Here is a 9,227-nt window from a genome sequence, read left to right as displayed (position 1 = left end):
CTCTGTAGACCAGGCTAGCCTGGAACTCAGATATCTGCCTTTTTTTTGCTTCCCCAGTGCTGGGATTAATGGCATGGGCAGCACACATGGCTTTTAAATTTACTGGTTTTTTTGTTTTTGTTTTTGTTTTTTTTATGTATACAGTCTTCTGCCTGCATGCCAGCAGAGGGCACCAGATCTCATTACGGATGGTTGGGAGCCACCATGTGGTTGGTCAGAATTGAACTCAGGCCCTATGGAAGAACAGTCAGCGCTTTTAACCGCTGAGCCATCTCTCCAGCCCTTAACCTTACTGTTAATGTGTTGAAGAAAAGCCATGCTGTATAAACTCACAGAGTCTGAGGCGGCGGCATGCACACGGCCTGCGTGGGTCTGCCCCACATCGTCTGTATAAGGCTTTTGGTGGTTTTTTTTTTTGTTTTTTTTTTCTGGGAGTCCTGAATGTGCAAATGAGTGAGTCTCTGATACTTATGTCTTTCTCTTAGGCTCTTGTTTTCTCTTTGTCACAGCTCTGATGTGGTAGGTTTTGTTTTATCTCATTATATTTTGATATATTTTATTATTATCCCGTAGAAGCCTGTTTGTCTTCTAATGAAAGACAGAAAGGGATCAGATCTGGATGGGAGGGGAAGTGGAGAACCGAGGGGAGTAGAGGGAGGGGAATTGTAACCAGGGTATATTATGTGAGGGGAAAATCTGTTTTTGATAAAAGGAGGAAAAAATTTAAAAAGACTAGCTATGCTATGTTTTTCATAGATGCTGCCCAGTTTTAACTTCTTTCCACCAATGCACAAGAGTTCCCATTTCTTTACAACCACACCAAAACGTATTTCATAACTTACATACATACACATACCTGTACTAATACGTGTGTAAATAAAACACTTAAAATGTTTTTTGTGTGTAGATGTTTTGGTTATATGTATTTCTGTGCATCACATGAGGCAGATGAGGGAATTAGATCTCCCAGAACTAGAGATACAGAAGACGTGAGTCACCATATACATGCTGGGGATCAAACCTGGGTTTCCAGCAAGAGCAGTTAGTGCTCTTTTATTATTATTATTATTATTATTAGTTCAAATTAGGAACAAGCTTGCTTCACATGTCAATCCCTGCAGTTAGTGCTCTTAACTGCTGAGCCATCTCTCTAGCCACCCAGAACAACATTTTGATCAGTGACCGACTTCATGTACAGATACAGTCCCAACACCTCTTTTTATTTTCTTACAATGTTGTTTTAAAGGTTTTTTGTTTGTTTGTTTGTCTTGTTTTGTTTTTGAGACAGTTTCTCTGTAGTTTTGGGGCCTATCCTAGAACTTGATCTGTAGACCAGGCTGGCCTCGAACTCACAGAGATTCTCCTGCCTCTGCCTCCTGAGTGTTGGGACTAAAGGCGTGCGCCACCACTGCCCAGCTATTTTTGCTTCAGAGTTTTCTTTAGAATAGATCTCATTTAGTAGGTCTTACTGGCCTTGAATTTGTAGCAATTCTGCCTCAGCCACCCAAGTGCTAGCATTTCAGGCATGTGTCACCTAGGCTACACAATATTGTTATTTTAGATTATAATTTTTTCTTCTTATGTATAAAGAAGGTTTACTGAACCAGACATGGTGGCTCACAACTTTAATCTTAGCACTCTGGAGGCAGATGCAGGTAGAGCTCTGTGAGTGGCAAACAAGCATGTTTTACAAAGTTAGTTCCGGACCAGCCAGGGCAAATGGTGAGAACCCGTTCCAAAAAATAAAAGTAAAAAGCTTGCTGTAGAACCGTGCGCAGTATTGCACCAACAGCTACCTCATACATCTTTGCTGGTGTCTCCTGATTGTATCAAGAGTATTTAGCCTAGCACAGTGGTAGACATTTAGGACACAGAAAAAGAGAATTCTACCGGGTGGTGGTGGCGCACAACTTTAGTCCCAGCACTTGGGAGGCAGACACAGGTGGATCTCTGTGAGCTCAAGACCAGCCTGGTCTACAAGAGCTAGTTCCAGGACAGCCTCCAAAGCCACAGAGAAACCCTGTCTCAAAAAAAAAAAAAAAAAGAAGTTATTGAATTATACAGTGTAGGTTTTTATTTTAATTATGTATATATTGGGGGAGGAATATTGTAGGGTATTGTAGCGGGAAATGCTGGTCATGCCTGCTTGGGGGCTGGCACATGTGATGCTGACCATGAACACTTGGGCATGGTCAGAGTGATGTAGCAAGGCCTTAAATATGAGGGTTGCAGGCATGGGGCTCTCTCTGTTCCCTCACCTGCCTGGTTGTACAGGACTGGCTCTGTCGCATTAATACTTTCCTAATAAACCATCTGCTTTCAAACTAGCTCTGACTCCATTTGGATCCACATTAATTGTGTTTCACTTTAGGGTATGGTGTATACATCCACATAAGTGTGGGTACCAGGAAGACTGGAAGAGGTTATTGAAGTCCCTGGAGCAGAAGATACAAGTGAATGTGAGCTTCCCAATATGGTTAGATATGGTTCCTGGGAACTGAATTTGCAAGGGCAGTGTGTGCTCATAACCGCTGAGCTATCTTTCCAGCCCCTCTCCCTTGTAGGTTAAAATGTAACCTAGGATATTCATACAATGGCAATTTCATCTGACCTTGCATATCTCTGAATGTTTTTCTGTAGTTTAGCTGTTCCCTCCAATTGGACATAAGCTGACTGGCAGCTGTTATGACTCACATGTGATATGGACAATTAAAATTCTCTCCTGAGGATGGGGTGTTGTGTGGCTCATGAGACACCTAGGAGGCTTTCAATAGATCTCTCTCCACTACAGTGGGAACTCTCCAGTGGTACATTGCTGCTAAAGTTAGTCATGATCCAAGTAGAACTTCCCAATGGTACAGATGTCTCTGAATAATAAGTAACCTAAGAAAACTCATTCTTTCACCAACCTGGACATGGATGGGATGTTTTCTTTGTTATGTTGGTGCCCTCATACTCTCTCTGTCTCTGTCTCTCTGTCTCTGTCCCTCTCTCTCTCTCTCTCTCTCTCTCTCTCTCTCTCTCTCTCTCACACACACACACACAGAATGCATATTGAATAGTCATCCTAATGGTATAAGGTGGTATTTTTTAAAAGACACTATAAAGGCTGCTCTCATGTATCACCAACCAGATTTAGTAGGGTGAGTAATGGCCCCCAAAAGATATCAGACTTAGTCTCTGGAATAGGCTAATGTTTTCCACTGAGTCAGAGATCAGATTCAGGCCATTGAGTTAGGGAGAAGGTAGGATATGGATTCTTGGCTGTCCTAGCATTCACTATGTGAGTTGGGGATTCAGCTCAGTGGTAGAGCATTGCCTAGTGGTTAGATCCTTAGCTCTGAAAAAAAAAAAAAAACTCACTCTGTATCATCTTAACTCTCCTCAACTTAAGTGATTATTCATTTCTCCAAGTAATTATTTACATTTTCCAACATGTACACACATGGTTTATTTAACTATCACTTCCTGAATTCTGTTTTAGATTTTGATGAAAATTCATGCTCACTGCAGTACAATTGGCCCTTGATATCCACAGATTTGCAACTGTGGATTCAACTAAACCAAATGGAAAACAGAAAAAGCAATGTGCCTATATCAAGTTTATGCAGACTTTTCATGCTCTTATTAATTAATCAACACAGTATAGTAACTGTTTTCATATCATTTACATTTTACTGGATATTATAAGTCATTTAGAGATGATTCAAGTATATAGGACAATGTGTATAAGTTCAAAGGAAATACTCTGCCATTTTTACTTTAGGGCATGCAGTGTACTTTGTTTCACAAGTCAGGACCCGGATCAAATCCCTCACAGACACAGAGGGACAGACGAGAGCCTGTGAAAAATAAACTTATTTTTACAGCTGTTCTTTGGGGCCTGGAGAGAGTTCAGTGGTTAAGAGCACTTGCTGCTCTCCCAGAGGACCTGAAATTGGTTCCCAGCACCCACCAATGGCAGCTCAGTTACCTGTAGGTGATCTGATACTCTCTTTGGGCCTCTGTGAGAAACACATGCATGCGAACAAACCCACACACAGATACATAACTAAAAATAAAATAAGAGAGGAACTGAGTTCAATTCCCAGCACTTACATTAGGCAGCTCACAATGACCTACAACAACAGCTCCAGAAGAGCTGTTGGTTTCTCTGGGCAGAAACGAGCACACACAAACAAACAATTTTTTTTAAGATTTTATTTATTTATGTGTACAACATTCTGCTTCCATGTATATCTGCACACCAGAAGAAGGCACCAGATCTCACGACAGATGGTTGTGAGCCACCATGTGGTTGCTGAGAATTGAACTCAGGACCTCTGGAGGAGCAGTTAGTGCTCTTAATCTCTGAGCCATCTCTCCAGCCCCCACACAAACAATTTTAAAACTAAGATATTCTTTAAAAAAAAATGCTAGGTGTGAGAAGCACAGGTTTTTTTTTTTTTTTTTTTTTTTTTTTTTTTTTTTTTTTTTTTTTGAGACAGGATTTCTCTGTGGCTTTGGAGGCTGTCCTGGAACTAGCTGTTGTAGACCAGGCTGGTCTCGAACTCACAGAGATCTGCCTTCCTCTGCCTCCCGAGTGCTGGGATTAAAGGCATGTGCCACCAACTCCTAGCTTAAATGTGTAGCCCAGGCTGGCCTCGAACTCATGATCCTCCTGCCTCTGCCTCCTTCAGCAAATCCTACTGGCTTGCACCACCACAACCCAAGAGGCACAGGCCTTTAATCCCAACACCTGGAAAGCAAGGCAGGTTAATCTCTGTGAGTTCGAGATCAGCCTGTCAACAGAGCAAGATCCAGGACAGCCAGGGAAATATAGCAAGACGTTGAATTACTAAACAAAACTTTAAAAAATGAATTTATGTATTGTGTACGGGTGTTTTGCCTGCATGTATGTCTGCAGAACCTCAATTACACAGGACTTCTAGAGGTCAGTAAAGGGTGTGAGATCCTCTGGTACTATGTTATAGATGGCTTTGAGCTGCCAAGTTGGTGCTTGGAACTGGAACTGAGTCCTATGCAAAACAACAAGTGCTTTTAACTGCTAAACCATCTATCCATTCTTTAAAAATAAAATCTTAGTTTTTTGTTTGTTTTTCAAGATACGATTTCTCTGTGTAGCCTTGGCTGTCCTGGAACTCACTCTAGACCAGGCTGGCCTTGAACTCACAGAGATCTACCTGCTAGTTTCTATCATTTCTCCCCATCTCTTTTAGTCTGGTATAGTCCTCTCACTAGTCAATTTAGCACATGAGAGGTTGTTTAGACCATCCTGGCCTGCACAATGAGAGCTTGTCTCAAAAAACAAACCAACCACTGGGCTTTGGTAGCACACACCTTTAATCCTAGCACTCTGGAGGCAGAGGCAGGCAATCTCTGTGAGTTCGAGGCCAGCCTGGTCTACTGAGCGAGTTCCAGGACAGGCTCCAAAACAATACAGAGAAACCCTGTCTCGAAAAAAAAAAAAAAACCAACCAAACAAACAAAAAATTTATTTTTCAGGCAAGATCTCATTACTTTCCACAGGTTTGGCCTCAGTCTCTCAGTCTCTAAGGGTCTGGGTTACAAGCATGTGCCACTATGCCTGGGGCTTATTATGAAAGATTTACCATATACATTTTTAAATTTATTTTTCTTTTTTTGAAATCCTAGTAGGTCTTGAACTCTCAATCTTTCTGCTTCACTGTCCCAAATGTTGGCCCTATAGACATGCACCATCATACACAACTCCAAGTTTTTTTGTTTTTTTTTTAATTTTGTGATTTTGTTTTCTTTGCTTTTTGAAACAGGGTCTCATTATGTAGCTCTTGTGGGTTTGGAACACACTGTATAGGCAAGGTTACCCCCAAACTCACAGAAATATGTCTGCCTCTGTCTACTGAGTCCTGGAAATAAAGAAGTGTGCCACTATCTGACAGTAAATTTATGAAAGAAATAATTATCAGTAATGAAAAAACTTTGGGGCTGGAGAGATGGCTCAGTAGTTAAGAGCACTGACTGCTCTTCCAGAGGTCCTGAGTTCAATTACTGGCAACCACATGGTGGCTCCCAACCACCTTGAATGAGATCTGGTACCCTCTGCAGGCATGCAGGCAGAAGACTGTATACATAATAAATAAATAAAATCTTTAAAAAAAAAAAAAAACTTTGTTCCAAATTTTCAAAACTCCATTATCCTTTGAACATTCCCTCCAAAATTTAAACTTTTTCTGAGGCAAAAATACAAGTTTAGACCATCCTGGGCTGCACAGTGAGAGTTTGTCTCAAAAAACAAACCAACAGCTGGGCTTGATGAGATTGTCAAGGAAATCAGGACATTGAGAGATGCCTGGGTCATGGGCATTCTGCCATTTTAGGTGGCCTTATGGTGAAATCCTGGGAGTCAAGAATCTATTGAAGGAGTGGATTCATTATAAATGTGAGTTTCTAGAGTGCTCTGTTCCTGGCCTCCTTATCTAGCACTTATGACACTTCAAAAGTTGCTCACCAGATGTTGCTCTCTGTTGAAATAAATAAAACAAACCATTAGCCAAATAAACGCCTTAGGTTCTTCAACCTGACTGACACTCCTGGAACATGGCAGTTGTCATTCTTGTCATTACTAGGGAAAGCATGTTGCAACTTTTAAATTATGAACAGTACTAATGCTAAAAAAATGTGGTGATAGGGCTTCAGAAAATAGATGACTTATAGCTACCAAACCAAACATTTAATCTGTTCAAATCTAAGGAGCCCAGATTATAAGCATTTCGACCTATCAGATGAGATGCACAGAGATTCTTGCACACAGGCATCACAGAATACTGAGTATTGTAGCTCGGATGGAAAGGTATTCTGGCAACCAGGAGCCAAGAATTACCACAGGTGACAGTAAGCATAGCAGTTTACAGCCCTGCTTCAGGGAAAGGCTTTCCCAGTGTATCAGCTCTGCTATGGCAGGAGAGGGTTTCCCCAGCCAAGTTGCTCCAGTCCCAGGAGAGCAGAATGTAATAACTTTGCTTTGCCAGGGGAAGGTTTCCCAGGCACAAAGTGTTACAGCCCAGCTCCAGTCTGAAAGAAGGTCACCCAAACCTCATTCAAGAGATTTATTGGGAGGGAAGAATCCAGGAGAGTGCCTGCCCTTTGCCAGGGTGGCAGAGGACAGCCAGGCAGCCCAAACATCAAGAAGTTGAACAGGCACAGGGTTTCTCTGTGTAGCTTTGAAGCCTGTCCTGACACTCGCTCTGGAGACCAGGCTGGCCTCAAACTCACAGAGACATAGAGATCCACCTGCCTCTGCCTTCCCAGTGCTGGGATTAAAGGCATGCACCACCAACGCCCGGCTTATATGGGGATTCTTAGATGGCGGAGTTTTCCAGGGAGATTTTAAGGGTGGGGATTGGTCAGATTTCAATCCTTGAGCTCAGATTGGCTAGCTCTCCTGCTCAGAGATTGGTTGGTTTTCTACACAGGTTTAGGGTCAGATTTGGCTCTGGTTTGAGGGCAAAGGGTATTTCTTTGGCACTTTGGTTTCAGCGTCAGGGTGCATTTCTTTGGTTCTTGTGGCAGGGCCAAAGTGTGTTTCTTTGGCTCTTTTCAGGGTGTGTTTCTTTAGCTGGCCCTTTTCCCTTACAGTTATGTATCAACTCAGTGTACCTACAGCTTCATATTTCAAGTGCTTAACAGAAAAAAAAAATGGTTATTATCTTCAGCAGTCATTGAAATGTTATGGTTATTTATTTCCAAATCGTCATTGAAGCCAAATAAATGCTGGTGATGATGGGAAGTAAAGCATTATGTAATGTAAAAGCTTACTCAGCTCTTCCATTAACCTATGGACAAGATCATGACTTAGGTTTATATGCTTGTCATTGAATAAATGTGCTTTTATTGTACTTCAGAAGAGAAAAAAGGGGGATAGACCTGTGTTTTAAACGCTGAAAAAAAATTTTCAGCTTTTTTGTACATTTGTATGCATGCTTATGAATGTGTAGCTGCATGCATGCACTCACTTATTGGTATAGGTACGCCAGAGGGGGGCATTGGCTCTCCTGGAACTGGAATTGCTGGCAGTTAGAAATTGTCACACGAGGATGCAAATCCTGGTAGTCTCTAAGAACAGTATGCACCTTTTTTTTTTTTTTTTGGCTTTTCAAGACAGGGTTTCTCTGAAGCTTTACGGCATCTGTCTGGGAACTTGCTCTATAGAACCGACTGGCCTCAAATTGAGAGATACACTTGTCTCTGCCTCCAGGGTGCTGGGATTAAAGGCGAACAAGGTCACCGCTCGCCCTACCTCCATCTCTTAAATGCTGGGATTATAGGCATGTATCACAAGGTGTGGGATTTGTTTTGAAATTATAGCTAGGGGCTGGAGCAATGGCTTAGAGGTTAAAAGCACTGAATGCTCTTCCAGAGGGCCTGGGTTCAATTCCTGGGACTCACATGGCAGCTCACAACTGTCTGTGATTCAAGTTCTGTGGGAAAACACCAATGTACATAAGAAACAAATTAAAAAGAAATCATATCTAAGGCAAAACCAAAACTCGTGAAATGCTTACAATCCCATTATTCCAGAGGCAGGAAAAGGATCTAGAGTTCAAGGGCTGTCTGTGCTAGATAAACACTGTCTCAAAAGAAAAAGAATCGGGTATTTTCGCATGGAATATAGCAACTTGGTCTATCACCAACTGCTTCGATGCAACTCAACAGCATCAGTTGTCATCCCGCTAACAACCGCCAGGGCGAGGCGCATCTCTCAGGTCTTTACTGGAGTCCTGGAAATCCGGCACCATGACATCCGTAGGTGTAGACGAGGAACAAAAGACCCTCGTGCCGCCCTCCCGCGGCTCCGCTCCGAACGCGCCCGGCGGGGCTCCCGGGCGAGGGTCGCTGCCCACGGGGCCACGGCGGGCAGGAGGAGCGGAGGGCGCGCGGTGGCCCGAGGCCCCGTCAACGTAGAGGACAGACGCCGGGCAGGCCCGGGAGCGCGCGCCCTGCCGGGCACCGACGGCCGAGCCCGCACAGCCCCGGACCTGGGGCGCGAGCCCGCTAGGGGGCCCGCGGCTTCCGGCGGCTGCACCTGGGCCCCGCACCGTCGTGTGGCCCCGCCGCAGCCTAGGCGCGCACGCCCTCAGCGGCCGAGCGCATGGTCGATGGTAGAGCGCGGTCCGGGCTGCTGCGGGCCAAGTTTCCCGGCCCCACGGGGCCCGGTGCTGATGGCACCAAGTTCTCCCAACAGATCC

The sequence above is a fragment of the Cricetulus griseus genome, assembly GCF_003668045.3.
Source record: "Cricetulus griseus strain 17A/GY chromosome 1 unlocalized genomic scaffold, alternate assembly CriGri-PICRH-1.0 chr1_1, whole genome shotgun sequence".
Classification (NCBI taxonomy): Eukaryota; Metazoa; Chordata; class Mammalia; order Rodentia; family Cricetidae; genus Cricetulus; species Cricetulus griseus.
Note: the sequence above shows the minus strand (reverse complement) of the source record.